Raw genomic sequence first — 18,470 nt, forward strand, 5'->3', positions numbered from 1 at the left:
AATAACTTGCATTGACATAATAATAAAATCACAATATCTTTATAAAATGATGGAGATTTTGTTGTCCAGAGTCTTTCCAAATCTTTCATGCCTGAAAAACGTTGAGAGCTACAAGTAATATCTAATAAATCAACATGTTAAGCACTAATTTGTTGGTACTATCTGCCAATACTGCCACTGTCAGGGCATTATTTTGTATATGGTAAATCTTTCACAGATGCATATCTTGATCAGCAGGCTCTTTCAATGCCCTTTTTCTCAAATGAAATGGCATCAAGTTGTTACAATATTTTTGATACTTATGGAGGAGTTTTCTTTCTTTTTTTAAAAAAAATTAGGAATTGTTTACTTGAACCATTCAAAACACCTACAGGTGTATAATATTAAAATACTTGCATTGTGCCCTATACTTGATCAAGATATGCTTAATGGGGCCCCTTTTAATCTTAGAGGACTGATTTCAAACTGCTGGCAGTGCATGTTGGTTAAATGGAATGGCAGTTCTGTAAATAGAAGACCTCCATCTGCAGTTTTGTCAGATTTGCATCTAAACTTTGCGTGTCTGTGCCATAGATCACACAGCTGAACAAACTAGAAAGGCTGATTTATTTCAAGTAACTCAGGAGAACAAGAACATATCATCTCCTTTGACACCTCCTTTCCTCAGTCTTGTCTTGACCATTCCAGTTTCCCCCCATTTCTCTTTTCTGGTGGGTCCCTGCTCTTTGGTCTCTATGTGCACCTGGGCTCTCGAGCCTTATTGTACAAGGAACTCAATGAGAAGATCTTATGCAAAGAAGCAGAAGGAAGACTTTGAGCCTCCCATCTTTCCAGCTGACTAATAATTCCTCTCGTTACCCCAATTAAGCTTCTTGCAGCCTACTTCCACTGTATTACTTGTTTTGTTTCCTTTTGCTCAGAATTCACAGTAAATTCTTTGCATGTTTTCCATGCCCTGAAGCTGGTTGTGGAGATCTGGTTATATCTGAGTTATTCTCTTCATTACAATTCCTCACCCTGCCCCTTATCCTTGTAAAGATGGATATTCCTCTTCTTCCTTAATACCTAGCCCAGGAGCTGATCCTCAGCCTGTTTGCTGAGGTGTCTTGCTTTGCCTGTTCTCTGTCTCCTTCTGGCTTTTCTTTTGCTTAAGAAAGGAGAAGACCTAAATAATCTGCGTTTTCTGGTGCAGGTCAGTGCTGTGCTGTGGATAGGGAGCAGGAGACAATCATGTGACTGGTTAATAGAGTATTTATTATAACACAGAAAAGTAAAAACCTTGTGTGCAACTGTGTCCCACTTTCACACCCAGTGGCAAAGTTTTGCAGGCCTAGACACCTTGATGAAGGGATTCCAGCCTTTAATATTGTCTTTTTAAGATGCAAGTGGACACTGAGTCTGTTTCTCAGGTATGTTGTCATGGCTATGAGTACTTTTGCCTAATATGATAAATCCAGGCCTAAATGTTAGGGTCTATGTTTTGCAAAATATTCTTTGTAATGGATATGAGATTTATGACACTGCAAATAGAGGACATGGCTGTCTTTTCCATCAGAGGAAATAAAGAAAAAAGTAAAATTTCTTTGTTTTTTTCCTGTTGGGTCAAGGTTTAATTTAAACAATAAGCAGTGAGAGGCAAGTTCAGCCACTGCATATAATGGTGATGGTGGTATGAATTCACTTTCCTTCAGCTTTCCATAACCTGTCTTAATAGGACCCTGACCTCTGCTTTCACAGTGTCAAGCACAGTAGAAATAACAAACCACGAAAAAGTGAGGTTTGATGGCAGGATCTATTGGGGTTAAATTCTTCCAGCAACCTTTGAGAACTTGATTCTTCAGCAGTAGGAAGAAAGAGGATGTCTGTGGCAATCAGTACAGAGATTGTGTCATGCAAATTTACAATAGAAGAATAGGTAACACTTTTTCTCTCAATTTTTTTCAAGTAAAATGGGATGACCGTGTGTGTGATCATTTGTATTGACTATTTTAGAATGTCTTTCAAAAATACATTGATGCAAATTTTAGTATTAGTGATAAACAGGATCTTAATCTCTCACTTTATCCTTACCGACATTAGTTCAAATTCTTGCTTTACAAGCAGTGTGGTGTTGTTAATCAAGTGAAAACAGATAGAAATGAACAAATGCATAACTGCACTTTGCAGTGGGTACTATTCTGTCTTAGTCCCCAGTGGGTGCACAAGCTGATAGAAATCCCTCTGTGCTGGACATTGACTAACCAAATCACGCTTGATAAATTCAGAATCGAGATCTTTTCTCTTGCTAAATTCACTTCTGGTGATCTAAACTACAAATCTTGAATATGATGATGTTTCTCAAAACTATGGGAGTGATTGAGGCTTAATTGAGATATATAAAGTTCTTAACTCACTGGACAAAGGGTATTGCTTTGAACAATGTTGGTGTTATTCATGTTCTTCTTGTAAAAAGAGTTCAGGTTTGAGTGTAGTTGCCTGTCTGGGTATTTGTATTACACAAGAATATGGAAGAAATCTTGAGGCAAGAGTAGAAAAATTAGTTTTGACAAGTATACTTTAAAAAAAAAAGGAAGAAATTTCAAATTTTAAAGTTGTCTGCCTTCTTAATGACTGTACATCTTAGCTTTTATGACTTCTGCTGTGAAGGATTCAGACTGCAGCATCACCAAAGTGCATTATCCAGCACGGAGGTCCTCCAGCTACATGCATGTACTGAGCAAATGGATATAATTTTGTTCAGCAGCCTCTTTAGTGAACAAACAAATTGTTCTATCATTCCATGAGAGAGAGAGATGGGAAGATGGTGGGAAGGAATATTTAGGTGTGATGAAGGGTATTTAAGCACATGACATAATCAAGAGCATCCCTTTAGCTGTTGTGAACTTAACTGTGCTGTACTTTTAGGTTAGAGCTTTTCAAGGTGAGTCAGGATAAAATGTCGTTTGGAATTGTTTATGTGGAGTAGAAAATCTGCATACACAGGACCAGACTTGAAAAGAAGCTGTAGAGTATCATTAGAGAGGTGAAAAATTTGGGAGATGTGGTAAAGAATCTAGAGAAAGGCATCTGGTGTATGCACATATGGACTCTCTTCAGATGTGCAGCAAGATAAATATGTGTGTGAAAAGGAGACTGAGAGGAGTACAGGGCAGCCACTGGAGAGCAGAGCAACAGGATAAATTGTGTAGGAAAGGGATTTATGAAGTATTGTAACTGAAGCCATGTATGTATCCTGAGTGCTCCCCAAAGCAAGTATTGCACAATAAAGTGCAATGGGGTTCAAACTAAATGTGCTCCATCGTTGGAGCAATGCTGTAAACCACCTGAAATATTACAACTGTTACCTGTGGCATCATTAATATCCTGGGATTATTTCTTAAATCAGGTCCTAAAACATAATAGAGTGGAGAGGGTTGGTGCTTACTATAAAGATGAGATTGAATTGTAAGAGAATTAATGATACCATCATTACAGCCTTTAATCTATTTTACAGAAAACTGCTTCTCCTTTTATGAACACTTTGTCCTTTAGGAAATTCTCTAATATTTCTGAGTAAGCAAATTTTTTTGATGTTTTCTTCCAAGTATTTAAGATAAAGATCTTTTGTTTGGTCTTTTCACGAGGAAAGGAATAAAATTTGTAGCCATTTATTTACACAAAGTTTTTATTTATTTTAGACAAAGTTCTTAGTTATTTGCTTCCACAAAGAAAACTTTGTGGAAGCAAATAAATGCATGAGGTTTCACCAAGGCCAAGTTTAGCTGTGTGCACTGTACTTCTGACTGAGTAAACCACCCATCTAACTTGTATCCCTACTACTAATGCTTGAGTAATTGTGGATGGGAAAATAGATGTATGTGCCTGACATTTAGGAGAAACAAAGGCTGAATAACTAACTGCAGCAAGAAACAACCAAAATAAATTCTGTATTACTCAAATAAGACATTGACTTCCTTCCTGAGCTTCTTAACAGAGCAGTTTAACATTTGTTTTTGGTGTAACTTGAGCTTCGCATGAGGGAAGAATTTCTGGTTTTCTTTTTTGATCATTAGATCTTGGCTTTTTGCTTTCATGAATTGTACATTGGATCCACCTTCTCTTATGAAGTTTTTTGTGGTAATTTCTCCAGTCTAGAGATGATGCTCAATGTAACAAAGCTAATGAAAACCTGCACTTCATTCTAAACTACAAGCAGTTTATAACAAGCTCTCTTTTCCTGTGCTTCATTACTGCAACAAAATCTCTTTTTTTTAACCTCAGAATGATAAGGCAGGGTGGAAAAAAAGTCCATTTTTCATCACCAGGCATGCATGAAAGGAAGATGGGCTTAAGCATGTAGAATTGATTTATTTGCATTCTTCTCTTGCCTTGGATGCTGCATCATTGAAAGAAGTTAATATAATATCTTTAATTTGGCCTCTGGAATGGCAGGCCCTGAAAATCAAGCATGCTTATTACAGCAGGCAAATAATCTAGTCCAGTGGAGTCCCAGCATCTATTGATTCATTTAGAAATGCAAAAATTCATTTTGGACTTAGAGCAAAAAGCTTTTTGGAACCTGTAGCTGGCCACATGGCAGGCTTTGAGCAGAGAAGAACATTTTGCAGTTGGTTAGCTCTCCTGACAAAGCAATTGTTGTCTGCTTTTCTTAGTGCTTCTGAATATAACCCTAACCTCACCAGCCACTTACTTTTAATATTTCTCTTTTCTTCTCAAGAGGAATAAGTAGAATAACTCAAGTACAATAACTTAAGAGTTCTTCTACTCTTGGCATTTTCCTTAGTCTCCTGCAGGCTCCTCACACAGTGAGAGCCATTGGTGTCAGCAGAGTGATGATATAAACACAGGATTCCTGTTAGCCTTAAGAACACTGCAAAACTCCTCTGTTAATCTTGTATCTTGCATAATTCACTACAAAACAAGGTTTCTCACTCAGATATCTCCCAGTCTAATTTCCTGATTCTGCCCCATCCTCAAGCAATCCCACTTGTGCCTCTCCCAGTTTACACAGTGAGAAGCAGAAAAGTGCTGGTCTCTGTGGTACTGGTATGAGTTTGTTCATTAAATTCTGATTCTCAAAAAGGGGCTTCTTATCATATTGACAATGTAATATACCAACATTGCTGATGTTGGCTGATCTTAGTGATGGACCTTGCCTTAATTTTAACCATAGACTGAGTTTTCTACTCTCAGAGCAGGGAGTCCTTAGTGAAGTAAACATTGTTCTGTACCTTGAGCTGACCATGAATCATATCTCTGTTTAAAGAATAGCAGTTGGAGGCAGGAGTCATTTTTTAAAAGTGCCCAAAATGACACTGGAAAATTAAGGCCCTGGCAGGACTGGCACCCAGCAGCTCAGTTGTTGTCATTTTAGCCCCTCAATGGAGCTTAGCAGAATTAGTCCAAATGAGGGCCAGATTAGCTCCTGACCCTCTGAAACCCAACTGTGGGCTTTGAGGTGATCTTTCTATCTTCCAAAACATTGCAGCAACAAAGAAAATCACACCTGAAAGCTCTGACCTAAGTGAATTTCATTGTTCTTTTCTTTCTGAATTACTCCGTGGATGAATTCAGTCCCTTTTAGTTTCTTATGAGGCAGACCTTTTCATAGAGAAAGCAGTCAAAAATGCTTTAGAATCTCTGAATAAAAGAGTGTCCACATCTTTTTATGTCTGGTTTTACATTAGATAGGTGCACAGTTTAAGCAGGAAGCAGTAAAATCTAGTCAGGAGGTACAATAACCAGCAGCAAGTATCTCAGCTCAAGTGGAATATTTACCAGGCAATCCAGAAAGATGCTCTCCTGTTTTTCAGTCAAGAACTCTGATACCCAAAACCATGTTAAAACCCTCAGCCTGTCGGTGAATTGAGTCTGACTACACTTCAAGAAAAGGAGCCCATAATTTAACTTCTATGCTGATGACATTTCCTTCAGGAAACTTCCACTGGCCTTCACATTTCAGCACCTTTGGACTTGACACACTTTTAACTTCTATTTGCTATCCAGCCCCACAAGCCATGAGGGGTTGATTATTTTAATCCTGTAATGTTTCAGAAAGCTTTGCGAAAGTAGCTGAGTACATTTCCCATTTGGGGCAGTTGGCAAAAGGGAGAAGGGATCAGCAGCATGGGATTTTCTTTGTGACTGTTAGAGGTGATCTCTGAGAAAGCCCATTACCTTCTCCACCATATGCAGTTTGTAAAATTTGCCACATGATTAGTGTTGAATTGGAGAAATCACCATTTTAGCTTTCTACTCTTTCAGAAGTAGACACGTAAAGAATGAGAAAAGAGAAATGTGTACAAAGCTTTCTAGTACCAATACTTGTTTGACTTTCAGCACTCTGCCCTTCTTCACCTTAGTCCCATTTCTTTTGGGAATTGAGTCTAGAAAGGAAGTACAGCTATTTGTTTGAACTTTGACCGGCAAAGTAAAAAAAAAAAAAAAATAGCTGATTATTGATTTGTTTTTCTGAATTAAAGGTGTACTGAAATTACGAATTGTCACCAATGAGTGAAATGTTACTGTAAATATTAAATTTGCCAGTGGCAGAAAGGAAATCAAATGTAAACTTTTTTTTCTAAACAGTTTATTGCCTATGAAGTACAATCACACTATTTTCTATTTTAGCCATATTCCTAATTGCAGTTCCTAATTATTTGGGTCATTATGTATCTTCCATCTTCCAAAGGTCAAAGATACTAATTCTCTTAATGAATAATTTATTCATAAATTGATTGGGTAATGAGTGAAATAGCGGAATACATTTTTCACTGGAAAATATTAAACTATATAGTGATATAGTCATGAAATAAAAATATATGGAAGAAAAATTGTTCTAAAAAGAAATAATTACAGCAAGTAACTCAGCTGTAAGACTGGATATTTTATTTGTCTCCATGAATTTCATGCTTGGAGTATACTTTAAACTCTGAAACTGTAGTCTTGTATACATATTTCCATAGCTAAATGGTGAGAAATTAGGTTTTATCTTTATTTGCGCATTGTTCTTAGGAAAGTGAGCAATTTGGAGGAATTTTTCTCTGTTTACATTATCACTTTTTATGTAGATCAGATATAACTGCTCACTCTGTTACCTTGTTTTGCTGTACACAATGGACACAGCTAACAAAAGGCAGCTCTTGCTCAGATGATCTCAGTTAAAATCAGCAACATCAGTAATGTACAACAGAAGTGCAAGGACCTGCAATTACCTGCTTGAGTGAGAGACATTACAGGAATCCTGTTTTCTTGTTTACTGCTTTACTCCAATGGGCTGGGCAGTGCTGGTTGTCTGAACATTTTGCAAAAATTACACTTAACACAGCTTGATTGGATGTTTGTTTAATATTTCAAAAATTTTTAAATACGTAATCTCTAACTTCCAATGAGAATAAATCAAAGGCATCTGGTTTTTTATTAAATTCCTTCTGATGCACCAAACTTTTTAGACGAAGTCTTTCATTTCCAATAAGTGCTGGTAATCATTCCTTAACACTGTGTTTGCAAAAGCAGTGAAGAAAGCCAATGCATACCTTTGACTAATCTTGATTTTCAATTATAAAATATAAAATAGTAAATTAAATTCTAAAATAAAATGTGGAGTTTGATATTTTTGAAAATCTGGTTTTTGAAGGCTGTGTAGGACAACTCAGAGAACTAAAAAAAAAAAAAAAGGCAGAAGCTTTTGACAGTGATTTGATGTCTGAATCATTTGTTTAGCACTGCAAAATATAGTCATGCTCCTTTGCACTTGCTTCATTTCTCTCATAGGAAGTAGCAGAGCCTGGAACAATGGGACTCTGCCAAACATATGATGACACTACAGATTGTTATTCTCCTTCTAAACCAAAAGGGAAAAATGTTACAGGGACGGACTGTGCCTGGTGCAGGCTGTTACTGAAGGCAGGCAAATGGGCAGGGACAGAACAGTTGCAGTCTCCTGGAGATGCTCAAATTCCCACAAACACCATTAATTTATGCCCTTTCCCCCCCCCCCTCCTTTTATCATATCCGTAATACTTTTACATATTTGCCTATGTTATTTTACTGATTACATCTGGTTGTGTCGTCTTGAAATTATCCTCACATTCCATAATCTTGTAGTATACTGGTTTAATACTATAAATACCCTGCAGCCGTAGCAAATATCTTTCACCTCTCTTCCAGAAATTCTTTAGGTGGTATTGGTCAACTTATGTTCACAATTTGAGTTTCTTTTCTAGTTGTAAAAGAGGGAATAAATTTCTTTTCCTTATATTACAAAGCAATAGAAAGTCTACTGAAGAAAGATAATGGACCCCAATAGGAGGAAAAAAGCTTTCCACAGAGAGCTTGCTCTGTTGAAAGACACCTTGGCATAGCCACTGGAACAAGGGATTGGGTAGGAACAATTCTGGAACCCACTTTGTGTTGCATTTGATGCAAAAGTCAAATGGGGACTGGATTTTCACCCTGTGCTTGCTTATTATAGCAATATAAGAGATATACTTAAGTATATCTCTTATACTGCTATAAGTAAAAAGTAAAGTAAGAGTCATATTTGGAAATGATGATTAATAAAATTCTTCACCAGGAGAGTACTATGTGCATAGCTAGATGTCGTTATAGAAGATGTTGAATATTATCCAAGTATTTAATGGCAGAGTGTAAGGAATTCTATATTTATAGAGTGCTCTTCAACATATTATCTTACTACAGATACTAACCAGCCATGTTACACTTATCTTCTAGTAATGAAGAGATCCCTCCCTCAAACTTGGGTTAAATCTATTCTTGTTTTCCCCTATGTTTAATACACACTTTCAACACACATTGAATTCACAAGACAAATAACAGCATAAAACTTAAAGCTTAAATTCCTTATTTGGAGAGCAAACCCTGCCCACCAACCTACGTATCCATGTATCCCAGTTCCTCTTGTTGCCTTTTTCCCACCTATGAGACAAGACTCGTGGTAATTTTAGAGAGGAGGTAATATAAAACGCATCTTTATTGGAGGTAATGTAAAAGTGGATCTTTATCGAAAACTTTCAGGGACAGTTATGGAAAGAGGTCCACAAAAGCCCACGCACACAGGGTGAATACAGTTATTATGCATTTAGCATATGAGCATAACTGACAAAAAGCATCAATTAGGAGGACAAGTGGTGATGGAACTCCCTCCAGGTCAAGCCCTGTCTCTGAAGTCCCCTCTTGGCACTGGCTGAGCTTTGTCCATGAATGTATCAGGAAGAGTTGTTCTCAGGCTTGGTTCCCTGGAAGAGCCAAGATACGATAGGAGCCTTGTACCCCTTGGGGCTTGTAGCTCTGGAATTTGTTTGTCTTTTTGCCTAGGGAAAGGTCATGGAAAATTACTGGGAAAACTAGCAACTAATACAGTAGGCTACATACAAATATATCTGTGAAGAACACAGAGAACATATAAAAGGAAAAAAGGCAAAAACCAAACCAGCATCACTCTGATCTCATGACAAACACCATTGTGAGAAAGGCTGGCACCCAGAAGATTCATTTAGGGGGCCATTCCATGTGACAAAATGCTGGAGGCTGAAGGGCACTTCTTCTTTCAACTGTGTAATACATCTTTTAGGTCTGAAATATTCTCTCCAGTCTGAATTATATTTGTTTCGTTAGCCACTGTTCTGGTACATAGACTGTAGAATTTGGGCTAATGGTTTATGAAGTGTCTATCATTCTCAGGTTAAATATCAATAAATAACAGCCTATTTCTATGCTAAAAAAAAAGCCCTTCTGCCAAGTTTACAGCCATGGTAAATTCAATTTTATTTGGTAACGTAATAGCTACTTCTTATGAAGGGTTGTTTCACCCATAAACATCTGCTTTTAATCTGCCTTTGCACTATGATAGTTTAAAATATACCATCATTTTTTACTTACATTTATCTATTAGAGCTGTTCAGATTTTTTCAAATTTGTTAATATTGTGCATCTTTTCCTTTTGCTGCTGAGAAAAAAAATTAATTTATAGCACTGATATAGAACACTTATTGAAATAACTTAAATCTCTATTTTTATTTCCTCATTTTTGCAACTTGTTTTAGTTTACCTGTAAAATAATCAGTGGTATCAAGTAATATAGTGAACTTCAGGATACGTCTGTTTGCTATTCTTGAAATTCTATGACTCACTAAACTGAAGGCTACATTAAAGCCAAAAGATCAGTTTTACTAAGAGCTGGTTCATATTGCATATCCAAATGCTATGCTTTAATGAGTGTCTCTTCCCCTAGATCTCTAGTAAAATGCTGCCTTTGAAAGCTGGTATTTTTACTGGGAGCATTCTGTGATACAAAACTCAGTGTACTGCTTTCCACTGAGTGGGCTTTGCAGGCTGTAGCTGCTATTGCAAGGAGTATTCAAATGCTTATATTATGCTAAAAACTTGTATCATTCTCTAGACAGTGTATTCAGGGAATTAATGATGTCATTGTTGTTGGTTTTCTGTAATTTGAAGACAACAACCCCATTTGTAAGGGTGATGTAGAATATACATGTGAATAGGTGGTGGGGTTAGAGATGACCTTTCTGATCTGTGAGTTCCTGAATATGGATTAAGGAGGTCGGGCATTAATGCCATTCTCCTAACAAATGAGCATTTTTATGCAATTCATTTGAGTCCCAGAGCACCAACCCCTGCATATATTAGTTTCAATATGCAAAATGTATTATTGTTCATCACTTCCAGTAACTGCTGGGAAAAGAATTCTGCATACTGCTGCTGTTGGTAATGCTGAAAGGTTTGGTCAGTGGCTTACACGAATCAGCTTCCAGAAAGATAGGAGCCCACAGAAGAACACTTCTGAGGTGATTCTCTTTCTGGTGATAATTTGTCTTAGATTACCTTGATTGTCTTCTACAGTGACTGATTTTCCTTTAGAAATTGCCTGTGCTATCACCTTTCATTCTAATAGAGGTGTTTGTATAGCAAATATATCTTTCCTTTTATGAGTTGTGACATATTTCTATGTCCACCTCTATAGAGACTCTCTGAAATCGTTTTTAAGCACAGAAGTCTCAAGGTATTGAATAGAATTCAAGGAGCTTGGATTAAATCTTTTTTTCCTATTTTCTTGATAGCAGATATATAGACCAAATTTAAGGATTTTAACCAAAATGTAATATGATGGTTCCAAGACCACCTTCTTTTGGACCAGTTCCAATTTCAATCTAATTTTCTGAGAATGCACAGTGAGGCTGTGAATATGATCAAAGCCTCTCTTTATTTCCTTTTCCCTTCAGTGTATGGGATCCAACCTGCTGTGTCAGCCCTGTGGCCAAAGGGTTGAATCCCATACCTATTGAGCTTGCTCTAGAGAGGTTAAGGCAATTGATTTTCCATCTTTCAACTACATGCTCAGAGTTTTAGAAGTCTGGTGTGGTTTTAAAGTTGTTGGGCTGTTGTTTTTTGGGAGTTTTTTTAAGAAACAAAACTCCATACTCCCTTCCCTTATTTGTCACGTCCTTCATCTGTAGAATTCAGTCACCTCATAGTCCCTGCACAAAGGGATCAGGTGAATTCTATTTACTGAAGAGCCAAGACACCTGGATTAGTTCCCTGCTGATAAGGCTTAAGGAACTGAACTGTGCTGAATAGAGTTCTTTCAGCTCTGAGTTCCTGTATTTTGTACCCTAGTTTATTAATGACTGCTGATTACATTATTGCATAACTCTAAATGATTGTGACTCTCTAGACAACATTGAAACACAGGAAATTTGTTCTAAACATATGACAAACTTTTTTACTGGAAAGGAGATTGAGCACTTGAGAGGTTTTGAGATTTTATATCCTTGGAGATGCTTTAGGCCCAAGAAGACAAGATGCTGAGGAATCTGGTCTAGGTGACCTTGCTTGAGCAGGGGATTTGAATCAGATGACCTCCAGAGGTCTCTTCCATCCTCAACTATTCCATGATTCAATTAAATGTTTTCAGACAGGATAGTGTCCTGATTCCTTCCACAAAGTATGCCTCAAATGTGAATAAAATCCCTGATGTAAGGCAGCCTTTGCACTTGTATAAAGGTGGTTAAATGTGTTCTCATTATCTTTGTATAATTTTAACTGTGGAGGAAATAAATTCTTTCAGTTTGAGCCATACTAGCAAATATCTGGGATGGGGGAATGCTTTTTCTTAGGCACATGTGCAATCATTCTTTTAGTCATCACTGAAAAGTTGAATTCAAGATTTATTAAAAAGCTAGAAATACACAAACTCATTTTTTTACTTTATGGCATAACATTGGTAAATACCACTGAAAAGATTTCATGTGTCCAATGACATTTGTAATGGAATAAAAAACTCCAGAAAACAAGCTTGTGCAGGGAAAGATGGCTGGGAAATCTCTGTCTCTGGTTTAACACAGTCAGAGACGGGTAAGCAGTCTCTTATCAATACAGCAAGGCTAACAAAAAAGGTAGCAAACTGGCACTAGAAAAAATACATGCAGAAAAGGGTATGACCAAAGATTAAGCAACAGAGAAGAGAGAAAGAGAAAGATCAGTGTGACCTGGGGCTGCTGAGTGCCTGGTTTCAAACACAAAGCAAATCCAAGCATAAGCTCTGCTTGCTATAAAGGCCCAGGCCCACTTTCTACATGAGGTTCTCTAATACATAGCAAAAAGTGACCTTTAAACTACCTTGACAGATAGCAGCTGACTAGAAAATTACAGTCATTAACAGGATATCGAGAGAGCAGACTATTGTAAAAAATGATACTAAAAGGCAGATGTTAACAATTTGCAACCCCAAAAGACAGCTGCAATAAAACCCTACATTTCTAGTGGTCTGAAAAAATTGTTATTGAGATTCAGCATACACAAAAATAAAAGGTGCATATATTTTTTTCAACGTCTCTAGAGCCAAGCTTTATATGAACAAAATGTAGAGAATATTCCAATTATTTAAATAAAAATTTGTTGGAAAATTCAGTGCAAGTATTTGTTAGTCGAAAAAACTATTAGGATTAAACCAGGGAAAAAAGAAGGTAGAAATTCTTTAGAATGTCTTTCTTTCTAAATGATTGTTGACCCAAATTAAAAAAAGAAAATTAAGCCTTTCCTTCTGAATTTCCACAGCAATACAAACAGCAGTTTCTTTATGAGCAAAGAGTTGAGCTAAATTGTGGAGATTTTTGCACCGTGCATATACACAGGGGAATCATAGCAGAACATCTTTGTATGAGTCTGTTTGTTGTCCAGAAAAGAAATTGTGTAGAATTGTTTAGCATTTCTTTTTAACATTAATTAATGCCTGACCTAGGCAATACTGAAACATGTGATCCCATAATCTTGTTGGTCACTGCACTATCAGCAGTGGCGCTTCAAATGGAACTGGAAGTTTCAGCTGATCAGTGAATTTCTCGGGAATAATGCATGGTCAGCAGCAATAAGAACATGAGGCAGTATCACACAGTTTTGTTTCGGTGCCATCATACCTGGACTGACGCACAGCTTTGTGACACATTTCTGCCAAGATGATAAAAATTTGGATGGAATTCAAAAGAGCACTATGATGGGGGAAATAAGAGTAACACATGAGAAGAAAACCTGATGAAAATGATGAATGGAAAATGATAAATATGCTATAAAAAGAAATCACAAAACCTATCTGTAGAATGAAAAGTATAGAATAATATTTCCTTCCCAGAAAGGAATGGAAGTCCTAAATCCTAAATTTAGTGTGGACAAGTGTATTTCAGTATAAAAGACAATCTGCATATGCAGAGAATGATATTTAATGAACTAGCAAGGGGTTTTTTTCCCTTTATTAGATATGACTTTATTCAGTAATTTTTCCAGCAATTTATTTAAAATATGTATCAAAGTCATAAATTCTCTACAAATGTAAAACTTTTTAAACACAGCATTATGATTCGTTGATATGAAAGACTTTGCTTAAATAATAGAATTGGTTTTGTTAAAAAGTTTCTTTTCATACAAATCAAAGCCATATTTTTTCTTTCTTTTTATTTGAGACATCCCAATGTCTGCAAATCTTCTTGAGATTTGCCTCTCCTCCAGATGTTTCTGGAATGCATCCGTTCTCTCTTTCCTTTTTTTAATCACTAATTGCTCTATCTTTTGAGGTGGATGGTTAAAAGTTAAGTGTTTGGGGAATGTGACTGTGAGGCCATGTGAAATTAAGGCCAGCAAGGGCACAAGAGGGACCATAACTCATGAGTGTTTCTGATCACTGACCCTGAACTTGCCTTACAGTCTGTCACATAATTATGACAGACTGAAAAGAATTACAATGAAATATGGTTTTGGGGAGTGGCAGGCTTCCTCTCCTGTCTTAACAGAGACCTCTGGAAACAGTGTGCTTTCTTTGGAGCTCTCATTCTTCAGATATTAAATTTGAAATTTGGGATTCTATCCCATTCATCCTCCCTTTATTTTTAAGAATTCCTGAAGTTTCCTTTCCTCTCTCTAACTGGATCAAGCTAACTGTAATTTCTTGATTAGTTAGTCACTTTGTCCATGTCTTTTATAAAGCATAGGATGTCTTGATAGTTGCCAAATTCTCATGTGCTTGGTTGGTGGATTTGAGGTTTCTTTGCCTGCAGCAACATCTTAAAGAGTTTTCTCCAAAAGATAAATTTGCACCTTGGGTACAAAACAATGGCAGGTTCTCTCTGGCTCTGCCACCACATTTGTTCATAATGATGTTTCCATAAAACTAAACCATGTCACACCTTCATAATGTCTGCAAACTGTTAGATCATTGCACCAATGCTGACCAAGATGAAAACAATAGACAGAAAATTTAAATTCAGTAATTTCTTCCTGGATAAAACTTTATGAAGGAATAGAAAGGATAAAATAGAGGATCTGTTGGTTTCACACTAATTTACACTCCCTACCACTGCATGGACTGAGCTGGTAGAGCTTCTTGGGTTGAAATAATTTGCTGTCAGCTCCTGGTTTTATTGCCATTAGTCAGTCTTTTTTAATGAAGATTAAATTTTGTCAACTTTTTTTCAGGATACTTCCTGTTTTTCATTCAAAAACGGACTTACAGACCTACGTGAGCAAAGAGTAGAAAATACTGTCTCACCTTTTTACCCACTGAGACATTGGGAGGAAATAACTGTCAGAGATTCCTCCTGCCTTTTTTTTAAGTTGGGGATAGAAATTCTGATATTTTATGAGCAATATTCAAGCAGGTGAATGAAAATGCGTTGAAGAATCCAACTCTTTTTCTGAGTGAAGTTTCAGTTTTCTTTTTTATTTCTAATGGTTTTTTTTAGTACTGTTTTATCATACATCTTACACACTTTGAATGCAAATGCAGTGTGAGTCCCACATAAACTTTTCACATTAAAAAAAAATCAAGAACAATTCTTTTCAGTCTTTACCTTTTTTCTTTTTCATTTCCTTCCCAAAATATTTTAAACTAGAGGCTTACTAAAAGTGGACTGGTACCTGGTTCTTTTAAAATAACATTTTAATAATTATTTTTAATAATTATACTTATTAGTTTTTGAAACATAAATTTCTTTCTGCCCTGCAAGCAGATTCCATCAATTTTGAGTGCTTTTGATTTACTGTTGAATTGCTGTCATATTTAAAAAAGAACCAGTAGACTTGAGAGAGGATGATATTATACTAATAATAAATAAATGTAGTTTAAAAATGTAGAGTTTATGTAATATTATAAGATATTCCACAAGGTCCCTTTTCTCATCCCATGCAAGATCCAGAACTAGGAGTCTTTGGGGAGCTGGAGGTCTCCTGGAAGCCCCAGGTTTCCCAGGAACATGCTCTTGTGTGTGCCAGCAATCCTCAGCCTGCAGCTCTGTCAATTTACTCTTCATGTTTGCAAGTGGAAATGAGATCCTGTAACTAAACAGGAGAGCAGATAGAGGGTTCCAGCTGGTTTCAGTTACTTGTGTAGTTCTGTTGGGTGTGGGTTTTTTATGCTTTTCATCATTTTTTTGTGCTTGATCTAACTGTGATTGAAGGTCAGTACAAAAGAGTCTGGGTGACTTAGAGCATGACTTGCATTTAAAAGCCAAAGGGACCTGTGCCCTTAAATCAGTTACAGGTGTCTGGGAATCCCACTGAAGCTGCTAACAGTCCTCTAACTTCTCCATGAATTCAATGGGCCCTGAGTTCCACAGAGAGATAAACTTCATATTGAGAGTTGATTCTACAGCCTTGTTTAGTCTGCAGCTGGGTTAGGCAGAGTGTAGAATGGCACTGAGAGTTGTGAGCATACTGTTTATAGGTTTATGCTACTTCTATTCCCACAGGAGCAGTGTAGGCCATGTTCGCATTAATTAACGTTTTATTTTGAAACCTTATGGCTATTTGAATGATAACTGAGAAAACATAATTAATTTGTTAATTATTTGTCAAGTTCTTGAAAGAGTTGTTTAGGTTTTGATTTCACATGTCATGGAGGAAAAGAAGCTCTGTATAGCCATAAATTTACAATAATATTAATCATGAGGTTTTTTTTTTCCTCAGGAGTACTTTTGGAGGGAAATTATAAGGCTAAAGCTGGCATGAAATCTAGAGGAATAAAATGTTTCTCTTGCCCTCATGTACATTTTTTTCTAATAACTTCTTTTCAATTGCTACACCAAGCTTACCAGCCCAGGTATTTGTCTGAATTAGGTGTATGGACAGAATCTAAGAACAACCGCCTCCCCCAAGGAAAAATTAAAAAAAAAAAAAAGAATGTTGAGGATATTCAGTGCTATAGTGAAACTGCACAGAGTGAGTAACAGAGCATCTACCAAATCCTCCCATTTGATTCCTACATATAGTGAAGTCAAAGGACAAATTTTCTGCTGGAATGTGTTGAATCAATTAGCATTTATGATGGAAAGCAGGCACACAGGCCACTTGGTTACTTTCCAGACATTTACAGTGGGCAAACTGCCCAGGCCAGCTTGCCCTGCACTGAGAGCTCTGATCCCCCACTGGAAAACTCCAAAGGTTCCTCCTGAATGCCTCAAATTCCAGCCTCGTGCCTGTGCCTTATTCCAGCCTGATAATTGATATTCTTATTGGTCACTTGGAATACACTAAAGAATGAGTACAGGTTTTATGGCAAAACTCTTTGTAAGTATATGAAGTTTTGCATTATGAAATCCCTATAGAACTGCCTGTAGTGGAGGCAGGAAAGTTCTTGTTACATACTGTATGTAAATATACACTGTATGTGTATATAGAGACATTAAGGTAGATTTTTAATTTTACATTTTGTTTATGGTGTTTCTTACATACATATAAAATTTAATTTATTTAATTTTTACATGTTATGTTTACGTTTCTTACGTACATCTGAAATCTATATTTAATAGACAATTTCCCCAAAACTAGAAATTCCAATTACCAGTAGGTGACCTGACAGTTTTATGATATGTACAAAATCAAACTGAATGCCAGTTGTTACACTAGCAGTGACCAATAAAAATACAATATACATGAAACAATATAATTATACAAATAATGCAATAAGACAAATAAATAAACCTAGTTTACAGATTAGAATATGAATTTCACAAGTGGCAGATAATGAATAAAAGAAAAATATGAAGAGAATTATAATATAAATTTCTACCAGATTTATAGATGTGAAAAACAGATAATATCATGCAATTAAAGCATTATCATCCAACTCAGTAAAGTGAAGAGGAAAATATTTAACCTTGCTGAAATGACACAGTTAAACTCTGCCTAAAAAACTCTGAAAAACCTGGTAACAGATCAGCACATGTGGATACAGGGCTATCACTGCTCAGCTTCTCTACAAAAATACTTTGCAAAATGGCTACATTTATATTTGTTTGCATGCTTTTTTAATATCTGTTCTGCCTTCTGTACATATCCTATCAATAAATGAAATCCAATTATATATTTGCAAAACACACAGGGTTTCTCAATATAGTGAATATTTGCAATGTTGGAATTTAAAGAAATAGGCAGTTCCCACAAATTACTCAGACACAAAAGGATGTTAAAATAAAACAAAGTATAACTTGTTGTAAGGGCTTAAAGCTGAATTCCATGTCCTTACCAGGGTGGGAAGATATTAAAGCACTGAAGATTTATCACATGGCTTTTAGTGCTGTGCAGTTGTAGATTTATTGCAGACATACAAGTTTGAATGCTTGCTGGTGTACAAATATCTTCCATTTGGATTTTAGTCATATATGGAGGGGTTTAAAAAGTGAAAGTCTGTAAGAGAGGCAGAGAATGATACAGCCAGAGCCCTAGACAACATCCAGGGAATCTTGGTATGCCAGACCTGTCTAATTTCATGGCTATGAACCCTTAGGGATGCAGAAATTGGAAATTTAGCAGCATCTATTGCAACAGTGAAACTGCATCCTTGTCTTAAATTTACAGCTCTCAAAGCAATGTTTTCCCCAGGTTAGTGGCTGCTGTTCACTGTGCAGGCAAGGCACTGTGGCACTCTAAATCACCTGACCTCTCTG

Source organism: Melozone crissalis, unplaced genomic scaffold, assembly GCF_028551555.1.
Source record: "Melozone crissalis strain CALT ecotype California unplaced genomic scaffold, PUWL_Pcris_2 ptg000034l_1, whole genome shotgun sequence".
Taxonomy (NCBI): domain Eukaryota; kingdom Metazoa; phylum Chordata; class Aves; order Passeriformes; family Passerellidae; genus Melozone; species Melozone crissalis.